Genomic DNA, 16,859 nt, shown 5'->3' with positions numbered 1-16,859 from the left:
TGGCCAAACAAAACTCCAACACCATCATTAAGTTTGCTGACGACACAACAGTGGTAGGCCTGATCACCAACAACGATGAGACAGCCTATAGGGAGGAGGTCAGAGACCTAGCAGTGTGGTGCCAGGACAACCTCGCCCTCAATGTGAACAGGACAAAGGAGCTGATCGTGGACAACAGGAAAATGTGGGCAGAACAGGCCCCCAGTAACATCGAGGGGGCTGTAGTGGAGCGTGTTGAGAGTTCCTTGGTGTCCACATCGACCAATGAACAATCATGGTCCAAAAACATCAAGACAATTGTGAAGAGGCCACGACAACACCTTTTACCCCTCAAGATATTCGGTATGGGTCCCCAGATCTTCAAAAAGTTCTACAGCTGCACCATCGAGAGCATTCTGACCGGTTACATCACCGCCTGGTATGGCAACTGCTCTGCATCTGACTGTAAGGTGCTACAGACGGTAGTGCGTACGGCCCAGTACATGGGGCCAAGCTTCCTGCCATCCAGGACCTATATACTAGGAGGTGTCAGGAAAGCCCAATACCCCCTGTATATAGCCTCGTTATTGTTATTTTATTGTGTTACTTTTTGGGATATTTTTTCTTTGGTTTATTTAGTAAATATTTTCTTAACTTGTACTGCACTGTTGGTTAAGGGCTTGTAAAGTAAGCATTTTGGCACATTTGACTAATAAAGTTTGATTTGATTTGAATTTGAGAGAAATAAGCTTTTTGTGCTGATAGAACATTTCTGGAATCTTTTATTTCAGCTCATGAAACATGGGACCAACACTTTACATATTATATTTTTGTTCAGTGTACATTAAATTGTCTGGGCACAACTACCACATATCACTTAAATTGGTACAGCACTCTCACTAATGGGTGCAACAAGTATAGCGTCTTACACCCCTTAAAATTTGTTAATGAGACATAATAATACCATGCACCCACAAAAGGTTTTTGACTCTCCAAAATTAAAGTATGGTACAGTATGTTTTGGGGCTGTACTGAATTGCAGTAAATTACTGGCATTACAGTAGCCATTAAGTTGCTGTAGATTTACAGGACAAAAATAAAATAAAATAATACAGTATGGTACTGTATTCTGAGGGGTACAGCATTCTCACTAATTGGTGCAACAAATATATCCTCTTACATGGCACGCCTCAAAATATGTTAATGAGCCAGAGATTATATCGCCACCCACAACATTTCCCCACAATGCACTATAATACACTGTACTTTACTGTAAAATGTTACAGCAGCATAGTGGAATGCCAGTGAGTCCCCATAATGCATTGCTCTTTATAATACTGTACAGTAATATAGAATGACGGTAGTACATTTACAGCAATTTCTTAGTGTAATGGTAAATGTCGGTCTGCTCCCAGAGCCCAGCGCTACTAAACTACCTGTCTGCTGTTTGTCAGGCCAGTTTATAATATATAATAATAATATATGCCATTTAGCAGACGCTTTTATCCAAAGCGACTTACAGTCATGTGTGCATACATTCTACATATGGGTGGTCCCGGGGATCGAACCCACTACCCTGGCGTTACAAGCGCCATGCTCTACCAACTGAGCTACAGAAGAAGTTTACAACATGATAGAGCAGCATTTAATCTGTTCTTATATAAAAACATGTTTATCCAAGAGACTCCAGGAGACCTGCATTGCATAAGCCAGTTAGCCCTCTCTCTCCAAATCTAGAGCTCAACTCTCATATTCATCAATGTCTATGGTCCCCAGTAAGCGAATGGGAAAGTCTTGATAGCAGCTGCGGGTTTTATAGTTATACTTTGGAAAAGGAGCTTGAAATCTGTTCCAACTCTGCTTGACTGTTGGTAAAAGCCTGTCTCACTCCTCTGCCAGGATCTAATGATAACAGTGAGAATATCTATATTGTAAACTCTGTACAGCCTGAGGCGGGTGGGCTTCCCAGAGCCTCATCTCTCGGCAACCCAGACTCACGCATATCCTAGAACAGCAAAGTGCCTCATTTTATGAAGTATGTTTGCTCACGCATAGAATATTTTATCGGTTTTATAACGATAACTCTCTTGCAGATTGGAGTGAAATAATGAACTACTTTAGCCATGATTGCTTTGGGAACCTCCACTGGATGCTAATAGAAGTAACAGTGGTGATAATAGAGGGTCCTAGCAACAGAGGTGATAATATCTCAGAGACAAGGTTTGATACTGGCAGGTGTCAAATCAAATCAAATTGCAATTGTCACATGCTTTGTAAAAAACAAGTGTGGACTAAGAGTGAAATGCTTACTTGTGGCCCTTCCCAACAATGCACAGAGACAGAAAGTAGATAAATAATATAAAAGTCAAACACATAATAATAAAGGTAATAACAGATACACAATGAGTAAGGATAACTTGATATTATACAAGCCGAACCATCCCCGAGTCAATGTGCAGGGGTTCGATGTTATTGAGGTAGATATGTACATATAACTAGGAATAAAGTGACACATAGTTAACAGTAGCAGCAGCATATGCGATGAGTCAAAAAAGTTTCTGCTAAAATGGTCAATGCAGATACAGTGCATTCGGAAAGTATTCAGACCCCTTGACAGTTTCCATATTTTGTTACATTACAGCCTTATTCTAAAATGATTTATTTTGATTTTTCAGACAATACCCCATAATGACAAACCAGAAAGCAGGTTTTTATAGATGTTTGCAAATGTATTAAACATTTTAAAAAACAGAAATACCTTATAAGTATTCAGACCATTTGTTATGAGACTCGGAAATGAGCACAGGTACATCCTGTTGCCATGAGGTCGAAGGAATTGTCCATAGAGTGCGGAGACAGGATTGTGTAGAGACATAGATCTGGGGAAGGGTACCAAAACATTTCTGCAGCTTTGAAGGTCCCCAAGAACACAGTGGCCTCCATCTTTCTTATACGGAAGAAGTGGTCACTCTGACAGAGCTCCAGAGTTCCTCTGTGGAGATGGGAGCACCTTCCTGTTAAAACGGCCAGCTTCAGTCAGCTGATTCTAGCCATCCTTTATGGTTATTTCCAGTCGTGCAGCTTAGTCTCCTATTCAGAGGACCCACAGTTTTGTTTGTGTCTTATTGGTCAAGGTCACGCCAAATAGTTACCATCACATCTTGTTCAGCCTATCAGCAGCCTTGATTCCCGGGATTTCAGTTTCAGTTGGTCTATGACCCCAGCATGCTGTGTGGTCTGAAACATGCTTTCCCCATCCTGATGAGCACTTCCACAGTTTTCCCTCCTGCTGAAGTTTTCCTCCTCGGCACTGAATCCCTGTATAACTGATGTTTTATTGTGCATGCATCTAAACGACCACATAGTCAATGTCAGTTCTCACTGGACATGATTCGCAGTTATCTAAACCATGAGTGTTCAGATGTGTGTGTAAATGTGGACATCTTCTTCCATTAAACTCCCATTAACCTGGACATTCTAAAGTGGTTGCTACCGGCCTTAAGTCAGCACCTAATGTTTCTTATTAAATTCATGGTTCTTCGATTCTCTACAACTCTACCACTATTTTTAACAACCATCTCTGTAGCACTCCACCAATCAGACCAGTAAAAGGCACATGACAGCCCACTTGGAGTTTTCTAAAAGGCACCTAAAGGCCCCAGATAATGAGAAACAAGATTATCTGGTCTGATGAAACCAAGATCGAACTCTTTGGCCTGTATGCCAAGATTAATGTCTGGACGAAGTCTGGCACCATCTTTACGGTGAAGCATAGTGGTGGCAGCATCATGCTGTGGGGATTCTTTTCAGCGGCAGGAACTGGGAGACTAGTCACAATTTAAGGAAAGATGAACGAAGTAAAGTACAGAGAGATCCTTGAAGAAAACCTGCTCCAGAGCGCTCCAGACCTCAGACTGGGGCGATGGTTCACCTTCCAACAGGAAAACAACCCTAAGCACACAGCCAAGACAACACAGGAGTGGCTTCGGGACAAGTTTCTGAATGTCCTTGAGTGGCCCAGCCAGAGCCCGGACTTGAACCCGATCTAACATCTCTGGAGAGACCTGTAAAATGCTGTACAGTAATACTCCCCATCCTACCTGACAGAGCTTGAGAGCATCTGCAGAAAAGAATAGGAGAAACTCCCTAAATACAGGTGTGCCAAGCTTGTAACGCAATAACCAAAGGAGACTGTAGTCTGTAATTGCTGCCAAAGGTGCTTCAACAAAGTACTAAGTAAAAGGTCTGAATACTTACGTAAATGTGATATTTCAATCAAATCAATCAATCAAATGTATTTATAAAGCCCTTCTTACATCAGCTGATGTCACAAATTGCTGTACAGAAACCCAGCCTAAAACCCCAAAGAAAAAGCATTGCAGATGTAGAAGCACCGTGGCTAGGAAAAACTTAGAGAGGAACCAGGCTCTGAGGGGTGGTCAGTCCTCTTCTGGCTCTGCCGAGTGGAGATTATAACAGAACATGGCCAAGATGTTCAAACGTTCATAGATGACCAGTAGGGTCAGACAATAATAATCACAGTGGTTGTAGAGGGTGTAACAGGTCAGCACGTCAGGAGAAAATGCCAGAGTTAGAGACAGCAGGTGCGGTAGAGAGAGTCTAAAACAGCAGGTCCGGGACAAGGTAGCACATCCAGTGAACAGGTTAGGGTTCCATAGCCGTAAGCAGAACAGTTGAAATTGGAGCAGCAGCATGACCAGGAGGACTGGGGACAGCAAGGAGTCATCAGGCCAGGTAGTCTGAGGCATGGTCCTAGGGATCAGGTCCTCCGAGAGAAGAGAGAGAGAAAGAGAGAGAAGGAGAAAGAGAGAAAGAGAGAGAGAATTAGAGGGAGCATACTTAAATTCACACAGGACACCGGATAAGACAGGAGAAATACTCCAGACTTAACATACTGACCCTAGGCCCCCCGACACAAACTATTGCAGCATAAATATTGGAGGCTGAGACAGGAGGGGTCGGGAGACACTGTGGCCCTGTCAGATGATACCCCGGACAGGGCCAAACAGGCAGAATATAACCCCACCCACTTTGCCAAAGCATAGGCCCCACACCACTAGAGGGGTATCTTCAACCACCAACCTACTACCCTGAGAAAAGGCAGAGTATAGCCCACGAAGATCTCCCCCACGGACCCGAGGGGAGCACCAACCCGGACAGGAAGATCACGTCAGTGACTCAACCATCTCAAGTGATGCACCCCTCCTAGGGACGGCATGGAAGAGCACCAGTAAGCCAGTGACTCAGCCCCCGTAGTAGGGTTACTTCATTAAAAAACATGTTTTGGGGGGGCTGTTTTAACTGTTTCATTATGGGGTACTGTGTGCAAATTGATGAGGGAAATCAATTTTAGAATAAGGCTGTAACGTAACAAAATGTGGAAAAATTCAAAGGGTCTGAATACTTTCCAAATACACTTTGGTCCGGGGAGCTACAGTATTTTATTTAACTATCTATTTAGCAGTCTTATGGCTTGCTTGGGGGTAGAAGTTGTTCAGTGTTCACCTCAGAGACACTATTTCAGTGTCCACCTCAAAGAACTGTCTGTGTTGGGTGAGTATGTATACGTTTTAGATTAGAGTCTGCAGCCTATAACCCAGAGAGGAAGTAGAGGTGGGACAAGGTCCAGGAGGAGAAAACAGAGGGATAGGCAGATCCTTCTATCATCCAACATCCAACCCACCTCACATACCCTCATCTATCTGGATGGTTTATCACTTACTGGAATTGCAGTAACAGCACTACTCTCCTAGAAAGATGCCTCGTATATTTTCTGCAGAGTCAAGTTAGCAGACCAATGATCTCTGAGACATTGTAAACTACTGAGGACAGTGTGCTAGATAGAGTATGATTCACTGACTGCAGAGGGAAATCATCAGTATGTGTTGAAATCTCCTGTACAGTATGAACACAAAAACATATGTTGGACGAATCAATCATCAGACAGTATCATTCCCATCTCTCCTCACTCCCTCTCATCTCTCCTCACTCCCTCTCATCTCCTCATTCCCTCTCCTACTTTCTCATTCCTCTCCTCTCCTGCCCCCCCTCTCTCTCAATGGGTCTGCTGTGTCTGCCAGAGAACTGAGCTGGTTTTACATCCAGTTGTAGGTGGGGCGCAACACACACACACACACACACACACACACACACACACACACGCAAGCATGCACACACTCACAAACACACATGCAAACACACACAGACAGAGTCAGCTGGTGTTCTGGTGTTAATTTAGTCAACAATAACTATAAAAATAAAATACCCGTCAACTACCGATTTTTCCTGAACCCCCCAAAATATGATGCTAACAAGACAAGATGAAAAAACGATAACTATTTCAAATAATTTCTCATTTTCAGTCAGGACAAATCAGGATTTGGACTTGTGGTTTTGACTTAACCCTTTTTAAAATTTTATTTTTATTTCACCTTTATTTCACCAGGTAGGCTAGTTGAGAACAAGTTCTCATTTACAACTGCGACCTGGCCAAGATAAAGCATAGCAGTGTGAACAGACAACAACACAGAGTTACACATGGAGTAAACAATAAACAAGTCAATAGCACAGAAAGAAAAAGTCTATATACATTGTGTGCAAAAGGCATGAGGAGGTAGGCGAATAATTACAATTTAGCAGATTAACACTAGAGTGATAAATTATCAGATGGTCATGTGCAGGTAGAGATACAGGTGTGCAAAAGAGCAGAAAAGTAAATAAATAAAAACAATATGGGGATGAGGTAGGTAAATTGGGTGGGCTATTTACCGATGGACTATGTACAGCTGCAGCGATCGGTTAGCTGCTCAGATAGCAGATGTTTAAAGTTGGTGAGGGAGATAAAAGTCTCCAACTTCAACGATTTTTGCAATTCGTTCCAGTCACTGGCAGCAGAGAACTGGAAGGAAAGGCGGCCAAATGAGGTGTTGGCTTTAGGGATGATCAGTGAGATACACCTGCTGGAGCGCGTGCTACGGGTGGGTGTTGCCATCGTGACCAGTGAACTGAGATAAGGCGGAGCTTTACCTAGCATGGACTTGTAGATGACCTGGAACCAGTGGGTCTGGCGACGAATATGTAGTGAGGGCCAGCCAACTAGAGCATGCAGGTGGGTGGCATAAGGTGCTAAAGTAACAAAACGGATGGCACTGTGATAAATTGCATCCAGTTTGCTGAGTAGAGTATTGGAAGCTATTTTGTAGATGACATCGTCAAAGTTAAGGATCGGTAGGATAGTCAGTTTTACTAGGGTAAGTTTGGCGGCGTGAGTGAAGGAGGCTTTGTTGCGGAATAGAAAGCCGATTCTAGATTTGATTTTAGATTGGAGATGTTTGATATGAGTCTGGAAGGAGAGTTTACAGTCTAGCCAGACACCCAGGTACTTATAGATGTCCACATATTCTAGGTCGGAACCATCCAGGGTGGTGATGCTAGTCGGGCGTGCGGGTGCAGGCAGCGAACGGTTGAAAAGCATGCATTTGGTTTTACTAGCATTTAAGAGTAGTTGGAGGCCACGGAAGGAGCGTTGTATGGCATTGAAGCTTGTTTGTAGGTTAGATAGCACAGTGAATAGTGTCGTCTGCGTAGAGGTGGATCAGGGAATCGCCCGCAGCAAGAGCAACATCATTGATATATACAGAGAAAAGAGTCGGTCCGAGAATTGAACCCTGTGGCACCCCCATAGAGACTGCCAGAGGACCGGACAACATGCCCTCCGATTTGACACACTGAACTCTGTCTGCAAAGTAGTTGGTGAACCAGGCAAGGCAGTCATTAGAAAAACCGAGCTACTGAGTCTGCCGATAAGAATATGGTGATTGACAGAGTCGTAAGCCTTGGCCAGGTCGAAGAAGACGGCTGCACAGTACTATCTTTTATCGATGGCGGTTATGATATCATTTAGTACCTTGAGCGTGGCTGAGGTGCACCCGTGACCGGCTCGGAAACCAGATTGCCTCAGCGGAGAAGGTACGGTGGGATTCGAGATGGTCAGTGATCTGTTTATTGACTTGGCTTTCTTGTGTTGTCTTAAGGGTATACATTACCCTCTACTATGTTTAACAGCAGAGAAAACTAGAGTTTTCATAACAATCGGGAATCAGTATTTTTGAACACCGATTTGGCCGTTTTAAATTCATTTATTCTTTACACCTCTTTTTAATCTTTATTTAACAAGGCAAGTCAGTTAAGAACACATTCTTATTTTCAATGACGGCCTAGAAATGGTGGGTTAACTGCCTCGTTCAGGGGCAGAACGACAGATTTGAACCTTGTCAGCTCGGGGGATTCAATCTTGCAACCTTACAGTTAACTAGTCCAATGCTCTAACCACCTGTTATGCCTGTTATGCGAATGCAGTAGAAGCCAAGGTAAGTTGATAGCTAGCATTAAACTTATCTTATATTAAACAATCAATCAGTCATAATCACTAGTTAACTACACATGGTTGGTGATAATACTAGTTGCATATAATCGATGCGGTGCGTACCGTTGCTCCAGTGTGTACATAACCATAAACATCAATGCCTTTCTTATTAAACTTCCTGACTGATGTCTTGAGATGTTGCTTCAATATAGCCACATCATTTTCCTTTCTGATGACGCCATCTATCTTGTAAAGTGCACCAGTCCCTCCTGTAGCAAAGCACCTCCACAACATGATGCTGCCACCCCCGTGCTCCATGGTTGGGATGGTGTTCTTCAGCTTGCAAGCCTACCATCATTTACAACTGCGACCTGGCCAAGATAAAGCAAAGCAGTGTGACACAAACAACAACCCAGAGTTACACATGGAGTAACCAAGCATACAGTCAATAACACAATAGGGAAACAAATCAAGTCTATATACAGTGTGTGCAAATGGCGCAAACATATTACCTGCAGCATGGTCAAGAGAGTTAATCGAGTTTTCGACAGTTTACTAAACATCTACTTATTTAGAACCACAGAGTTACAGGGCAAAATCAATCAACTCATAATTAGCACAGTATGCAAGTGTGTGTGCATGGACTTTGCAGATGTATTTCTCACATGTGCAGCACATAGTATTTGTTTTACAGTCCTTCTTTGGGGGGCAGAATTGGCATCTCCTCCTCTTGCCTGCCCCAGCTGCAGCCTCAGGTGGATCAGGACAAGATTCAACCCCCTGAACAGCTTTCACAAGCGCTGTAAAGGCTGCTGTGCGGGAGAGGCACTCCCTTCTTTGAATGTGTGGGGTTAGTGCCTTTCACAGCTGCTCCAGGAACACCCTCTTGTCCTCTTGTTCCACTTATCAGGCATCCAGATAGGGTTGATCTTGTTCCATATCACAAAGGATTTGTATGAGAATACATCAATGATGTTATGGAAGATGACCAGGGGCCAGCAGGCAGTCATCCTCCTGCAGCTGTAAATTCCAATCACCTTGTCCAGGTTGTCCACACCTCCTTTGTTTGTGCTTGTAGTCCAAGATGAAGGCTGGCTTCCTGTCCTCGCGATCACTGATCTTAGCCATTTTGTGCAGTGTGCTCAGGAGGACCACATTCTTGTTCCTCTTTGGGAGGTAAGAAACTCGAGTGGTGGTGGGGGCGAAGGCAAACTTTGATGAGAGGGCCTCTCTCCCCCTTGTTGCAAGGAGTGCAGGGGGGGAGCTCAGGCTTGTTCTTTCTAACTGTGCCAACCATGGTGATCCTCCTCTTCAGGAGCTGCTGGCTGAGTTCAATCAGTAGCACTCATAATCTCAATTTCTCAGTGTGTGTCTGTCTGTCTGTCTGTCTGTCTGTCTGTCTGTCTGTCTGTCTGTCTGTCTGTCTGTCTGTCTGTCTGTCTGTCTGTCTGTCTGTCTGTCTGTCTGTCTGTCTGTCTGTCTGTCTGTCTGTCTGTCTGTCTGTCTGTCTGTCTGTCTGTCTGTCTGTCTGTCTGTCTGTCTTTGTGGTTTTTGTGGTGTGTAAATTATTTTATAACTCCCGGGTAAAAAATGACCCTAAGACAATCTCTGTACCCTGGTGGTGTACAGCTTTCATGGAAATATGAACACAGGCGTTTCACTTTTTCTAATGTTCGGGTCACTCTAGGAAAAGTCGTCAAATTTAAAGTTGAAAAAATATCATTTAGGGGGTTTTCTATAGAGGTCGACCGAGTATGATTTTTCAACGGCGATATCGATACCGATTATTGGAGGACCAAAAAAATCCGATACCGATTAATCGTCCAATTTTTAAAATGTTTTTGTAATAATGACAATTACAACAATACTGAATGAACACTTATTTTAACTTAATATAATACATCAATAAAATCAATTTAGCCTCAAATAAATAATGAAACATGTTCAATTTGGTTGAAATAATGCAAAAACAAAGTGGAGAAGAAAGTAAAAGTACAATATATGCCATGTAAGAAAGCTAACGTTTCAGTTCCTTGCTCAGAACATGAGAACATATGAAAGCTGATGGTTCCTTTTAAAGCAACTAGATCCTATATGCACTTTGTAATCAAAATTCAAATCTTAACTGGAGCATTTCAAACTATCCTTTTGTGAGGCGCACCTGGGAACTAGTTCTATACGATGGAGAGTGGTGGGCTCGATAAACCAGAATTGGAGGATCCTGCATCATCTTTTAAATCTCCGGTTTGGGTCAATTTTGGCTTCACAGTAGACTGCACCAGCGATGGACAGAGATTTGGATACATTTTGGCTTCACAGTAGACTGCACCAGCGATGGACAGAGATTTGGGTACATTTTGGCTTCACAGTAGACTACACCAGCGATGGACAGAGGTTTGGGTACATTTTGGCTTCACAGTAGACTGCACCAGCGATGGACAGAGGTTTGGGTACATTTTGGCTTCACAGCAGACTGCACCAGCGATGGACAGAGATTTGGGTACATTTTGGCTTCACAGTAGACTGCACCAGCGATGGACAGAGGTTGGGGTACATTTGGATTCACAGCAGACTGCACCAGCGATGGACAGAGGTTTGGGTACATTTTGGCTTCACAGTAGACTGCACCAGCGATGGACAGAGATTTGTGGATAAAATGTTAACAGTATGTTCGCCACTGCTCAACGAGAAAGGCCTTTGTGTGGTGTGTGTAGTCATCAACTTGGCACTACAATCATAGAGCCTGCATGTGTGGCAAAGTAAAATAGGAAATGACTGGATTATCTAATCAATGGAAAATGAAAATAAATGAGAATGACGAAGAGCCAACAGGTATGATGTTACTTAACCATCTGAATGGAGGTGTTGTTTTTTTGGTACTGTATCACAGGGAGAAGGCACATGCAGCCTCGATTATCCTAGCTAGCTATTTTTTGTTAAAAAAAATGTTTACCCCGTTTTCGTGGTATCCAATTGTTTTTAGTAGCAACCAGCTTGTCTCATCGCTACAATTCCCGTACGGGCTCGGGACAGACGAAGGTTGAAAGTCATGCGTCCTCCGATACACAACCCAACCAAGCCGCACTGCTTCTTTAACACAGCACGCATCCAACCCGGAAGCCAGCCGCACCAATGTGTCGGGAGGAAACACACCTGGCAACCTTGGTTAGTGTGTTCTGTGCCCGGCCAGCCACAGGAGTCGCTGGTGCGCGATGAGACAAGGACATCCCTACCGGCCAAACCCTCCCTAACCCGGGCGACGCTAGGCCAATTGTGCGTCGCCCCTCGGACCTCCCGATCGCGGCCGGTTACGACAGAGCCAAGGCGACAGAGCCCATAGTCTCTGATGGCATAGCTGGCGCTGCAGTACAGCACCCTTAACCACTGCCTACCTAGCTAGCTATTTTAGTTAAACTGCTGCTCTCGGTTTGATGCGGTCAAGACAGGCACTACATCAGGAGTTCCTAAATGTTTTTCACCCACGACCCCATTTTGATATATATATTTTTTAAATCACAAAACAGGAGACCAACACCTGTCCAGTGAAGTCTACAAAGCAAATATTGCATGTAACAAACAGTTACAGTTGAAGTCGGAGGTTTACATACCCCTTACATACAGCCAAATACATTTAAACTCAGTTTTTCACAATTCCTGACATTTAATCCTCGTAAAAATTCCCTGTCTTAGGTCAGTTAGGATCACCACTTTATTTTAAGAATGTGAAATGTCAGAATAATAGTAAATAGAATGATTTATTTAATATTTTATTTCTTTCATCACATTTCCAGTGGGTCAGAAGTTGGCATACTCTCAATTAGCATTTGGTAGCATTGCCTTTAAATTGTTTAACTTGGGTCAAACGCTTCGGTTAGCCTCCCACAAGCTTCCCACAATAAGTTGGGTGATTTTTGGCCCATTCCTCCTGACAGAGCTGGGGTAACTGAGTCGGGTTTGTAGGCCTCCTTGCTCGCTTACGGTTTTTCAGTTCTGCCCACAAATTCTCTATAGGATTGAGGTCAGGGCTTTGTGATGGCCACTCCAATACTTTGACTTTGTTGTCCTTAAACCATTTTGCCACAACTTTGGAAGTATACTTGAGGTCATTGTCCATTTGGAAGACCCATTTGCATCCAAGCTTAATAAGGATTTAGCCCTTTTTTTCAAATTTCACCTAAAATTACATACCCAAATCGAACTGCCTGGAGCTCAGGCCCTGAAGCAAGGATATGCATATTCTTGGTACAATTTGAAAGGAAACACTTTTGAGTTTATGGAAATGTGAAAGGAATGTAGTATAATGTACCACAATAGATCTGGTAAAAGATAATACAAAGAAAAAAACAACAGTTATTTTGTTTTTCTTTAGCATTTTGTCTTTGAAATGCAAGAGAAAGGCCATAATGTATTATTCCAGCTCAGGTGCCATTTAGATTTTGGCCACTAGATGGCATCAGTGTATGTGCAAAGTTTTAGTTTGATCTAATAAATCGTTGGATTTCTGTTCAAAATTGTGTATCAAGACTGCCCAAATGTGCCAAATTTGTTTATTAATAACTTCTCATGTTCAAAATTGTGCACTCTCCTCAAACAATAGAATTGTATTTTTTCACTGTAATAGCTACTGTAAATTGGACAGTGCAGTTAGATTAACAAGAATTTAAGCTTTCTGCCCATATCAGATATGTCTATGTCCTTGGAAATTGTCTTGTTACTTACAACCCTATGCTAATCACATTAGCCTACGTTAGCTCAACCATCCCATGGAAGGGACACCAATCCCAAAGAAGTTAACAGAATAGCCTACAATGTTTTTTCAGCTCAAATTTACTCAAGAGGCAATGGCATACAACGTAGAAGAGTAGGCCAAGTGTTTTCTTTTATATACAGTATATATATATATATTTTACATATTCATTCGGGTTCACGGTGCGGACTGAACCGAGGTTCCCATACCGAACGGTTCATTACAAATACAAATACGTGTAAAGATACATCCCTACATAACCTTAATTGTAACCCTGACCCAAATTGTAACCCATACCCTAAACCTAACCCCTAAACTTAATATAGCTGTTGTCCTCATGGGGATTTCAGGTCCCCACAAGGATAGAAGAACAAGACCACCTAACCACACGCACACACACACACACACAGAAACTCTGCCTAATGGAACAGCTGGGTAAAGGTTGGAGAACCCACACCTGCTTATCCTTGGGATTGAAGCTCATTCTCACACTTCATATCTTCTCTGACGCCAACCTGCTGTTAGCCTGAACCTTGTATGGTTAGCCACATAGGGCTCTAGCCAAAAGTAATGCACTCTATAGAGGGAATGAGGTGCCATGTCGGTGTCTGCCTCTGCATGTTTACCCTGTAAGGTCCATTAGGGGTTTGGGGGTTAGGGTTTAAGGTTAGGGGTTAAGGTTAGATTCTGCTCCTTCATGCATCTTTGAGTGTTTTTGTCCATGGCAGCCTGCCATTAGCATGCAGAACCCACCTTTTTCTGCTTGCTAATGTGTTGCTGAACATGCCTCTCTGTGCTTGTTGCTTGTTACTGTGTTTACTATGTGTTTTTACTGTGTTCCACCTTTCAATCAGGCCAAGCCCTGGAGCCCTACCATGGCACCCTGATGTGACAGACGGAACATTACCTCCCCAGATCACTGCTTCACCTTGTCACACACACGCACGCATGCACACACACACGCACGCACGCACACACGCACACATACCCATGTAACATCTCCAACTCGTTACCCTAATCAACAAATAACCTTCAATTCATTGCATTTTCATCCCTTTTGAAAATGAAAAGGTACCAGTAAATACACTTACACAATAAAATTTTATTTTTCAAATTATCTTTCTCTAACATTTTGGAGACTCCACTGCAGTCTCATAGGGTTGCGACAACAACTTTGAATACCACTGGCCTAACCTTATCCTTGTCTCTGGAAAGCTGTGGCTGCGTTTGATATGTGTTTTCCACTCCACAGTGTTCCAGCTTTTACAGCCTCCTGGCTCCATGGAATAGACTTGTTATGCCCACTGACCAGTCTAATGGGATGGACAGTAGTATGCAAAGATCTAGAGCAGGAAGCACATTCAGACTGGAGAAATCATGTGCAGTTATAAGGAGTCGGTTAAGGAATCAACTGTATTTAACAGTCCCCTGGAGGAAGTTGAGCCTAAAGTATGACAGTATTGGTTCCTATTGCTTTGTTCTCCATATCTGTGATAGGCTGGCTGGTGTTTCCAACAGATCTCTTTGTGAGGCTTCCTGTTGTTCCTGGTGTAATGACGACCATGTGGAGTCATCAGTTCTGTCAGCAGCTCCATCTGGACACTAGCTGGGACCGGGACCGGGACTGGGACACATGGTGCCTGTCCCAATTACTGTTATTACTGTATTGTTACTATATTACTGCTATCACAATAGAGACAGAAGATGTTGTTTTGAAGCATCATGTAATAATTTCAGTAAGGCCATTAAACAGAACTTTAATAGGTTATTTATTAGACTGGAATAGCTTGACTAGAATCTCTTTCTCTCTCTGTCAGTGTTGTTGTCCTCTGTTGTCATTAAGTTCTTCCTCTCAGTGTTTCAGGGAGGACAGTCTCTGTTTCAGCCTCTGGGAAATCATTCCGCTGTTTCCCATTTTCCCAGAAGTCATAATTCTCTGTTTATAGAGCCACAATATAAAGGCCTCCAATTAGTTAATAGAGCTGGAATCCCTTTCATGTTAAAAAGGAAATACTTAGGAAATTCAATGTGTTTAATTATATCAAGACTGGAGCACAATGTGTCCGTGACAATGAACTTCTGTCCTATAGGCTGAATCCATGCTACAGACTACATTTGTAGGCTACTACAGAGCCCAGAATAACGTATTGGTTTGTTATTGCTCTTTAGACCGCGCTTCTGTCACGTGTCCTTGTTAGTAGCTTTACTGACTGGATCGCTAAACGACACACATTAAAGTAGCCTTATTCACAGCATTCTGTTCAAACTGATTAAATTGAAGTGTTGACTCACTGAATGTTAATGTTAATGTTCTTGAAACCTGGAAGGCAGGGCTGTAGTCAGGCATACCAACATAGACAGACAGCGGAGCCAACAGAGCTGCTCCCTAGTTGTTCTCCCTGCTGTATAACTGTGACCAATGGCGTACTGTCACAACAGTATTGTCAGTATAGAGCAATGTGTCTGCTGTAGCCCTGAAGCCTCTCTGTTATGTGTAACTAGTTGTTGTCATGCTGATTTAAGACTGTGTGAAGAGGGAGGTCATGGCTAAAGGAAGCCTGACATCCATGGAGGCAGCGGCCCCCAGGCAGACCTCCAACCTAACCCCCCTACTTCTACCCCTGTCCCAGTCTGGCCTCCCCTACTCCTAACCCAGGCCCAGCCTATTCCACCTACTTCTACCCCTGTCCCAGCCTGTCCCCCCTACTCCTAACCCAGGCCCAGCCTACCTCCCTACTTCTACCCCTGTCCCAGCCTGGTCCCCCCTTCTCCTAACCCAGGACCAGCCTAACCCACCTACTTATACCCCTGTCCCAGCCTGGTCCCCCCTTCTCCTAACCCAGGCCCAGCCTAACCCCCCTACTTCTACCCCTGTCCCAGCCTGGCCTCCCCTACTCCTAACCCAGGCCCAGCCTAACCCCCCTACTTCTACCCCTGTCCCAGCCTGGCCTCCCTACTCCTAACCCAGGCCCAGCCTACCTCCCTACTTCTACCCCTGTCCCAGCCTGGCCCCCCTACACCTAACCCAGGCCCAGCCTAACCCCCCATTCTCCTAACCCAGGCCCAGCCTAACCCCCCTACTCCTAACCCAGGCCCAGCCTACCTCCCTACTCCTAACCCAGGCCTGGCCCCCATACTCCTATCCCAGGCCCAGCCTAACCTCCCTACTCCTAACTCAGGCCCAGCCTGCCCCCCCCTACTCCTAACCCAGGCCCAGCCTACCTCCCTACTTCTACCCCTGTCCCAGTCTGGCCTCCCCTACTCCTAACCCAGGCCCAGCCTACCTCCCTACTTCTACCCCTGTCCCAGCCTGGCCCCCCCTACACCTAACCCAGGCCCAGCCTAACCCCACTACTCCTAACCCAGGCCCAGCCTACCTCCCTACCCCTAACCCAGGCACAGCCTACCTCCCTACTCCTAACCCAGGCCTAGCCTGGCCCCCCATACTCCTATCCCAGGCCCAGCCTAACCTCCCTACTCCTAACTCAGGCCAAGCCTGCCCCCCCTACTCCTAACTCAGGCCCAGTCTACCTCCCTACTTCTACCCCTGTCCCAGTCTGGCCTCCCCTACTCCTAACCCAGGCCCAGCCTACCTCCCTACTTCTACCCCTGTCCCAGCCTGGCCCCCCCTACACCTAACCCAGGCCCAGCCTAACCCCACTACTCCTAACCCAGGCCTAGCCTGGCCCCCCATTCTCCTAACCCAGGCCTAGCCTGGCCCCCCATTCTCCTAACCCAGGCCCAGCC

Source organism: Oncorhynchus gorbuscha, linkage group LG01 (assembly GCF_021184085.1).
Source record: "Oncorhynchus gorbuscha isolate QuinsamMale2020 ecotype Even-year linkage group LG01, OgorEven_v1.0, whole genome shotgun sequence".
NCBI classification, from domain to species: Eukaryota; Metazoa; Chordata; class Actinopteri; order Salmoniformes; family Salmonidae; genus Oncorhynchus; species Oncorhynchus gorbuscha.
Note: the sequence above shows the minus strand (reverse complement) of the source record.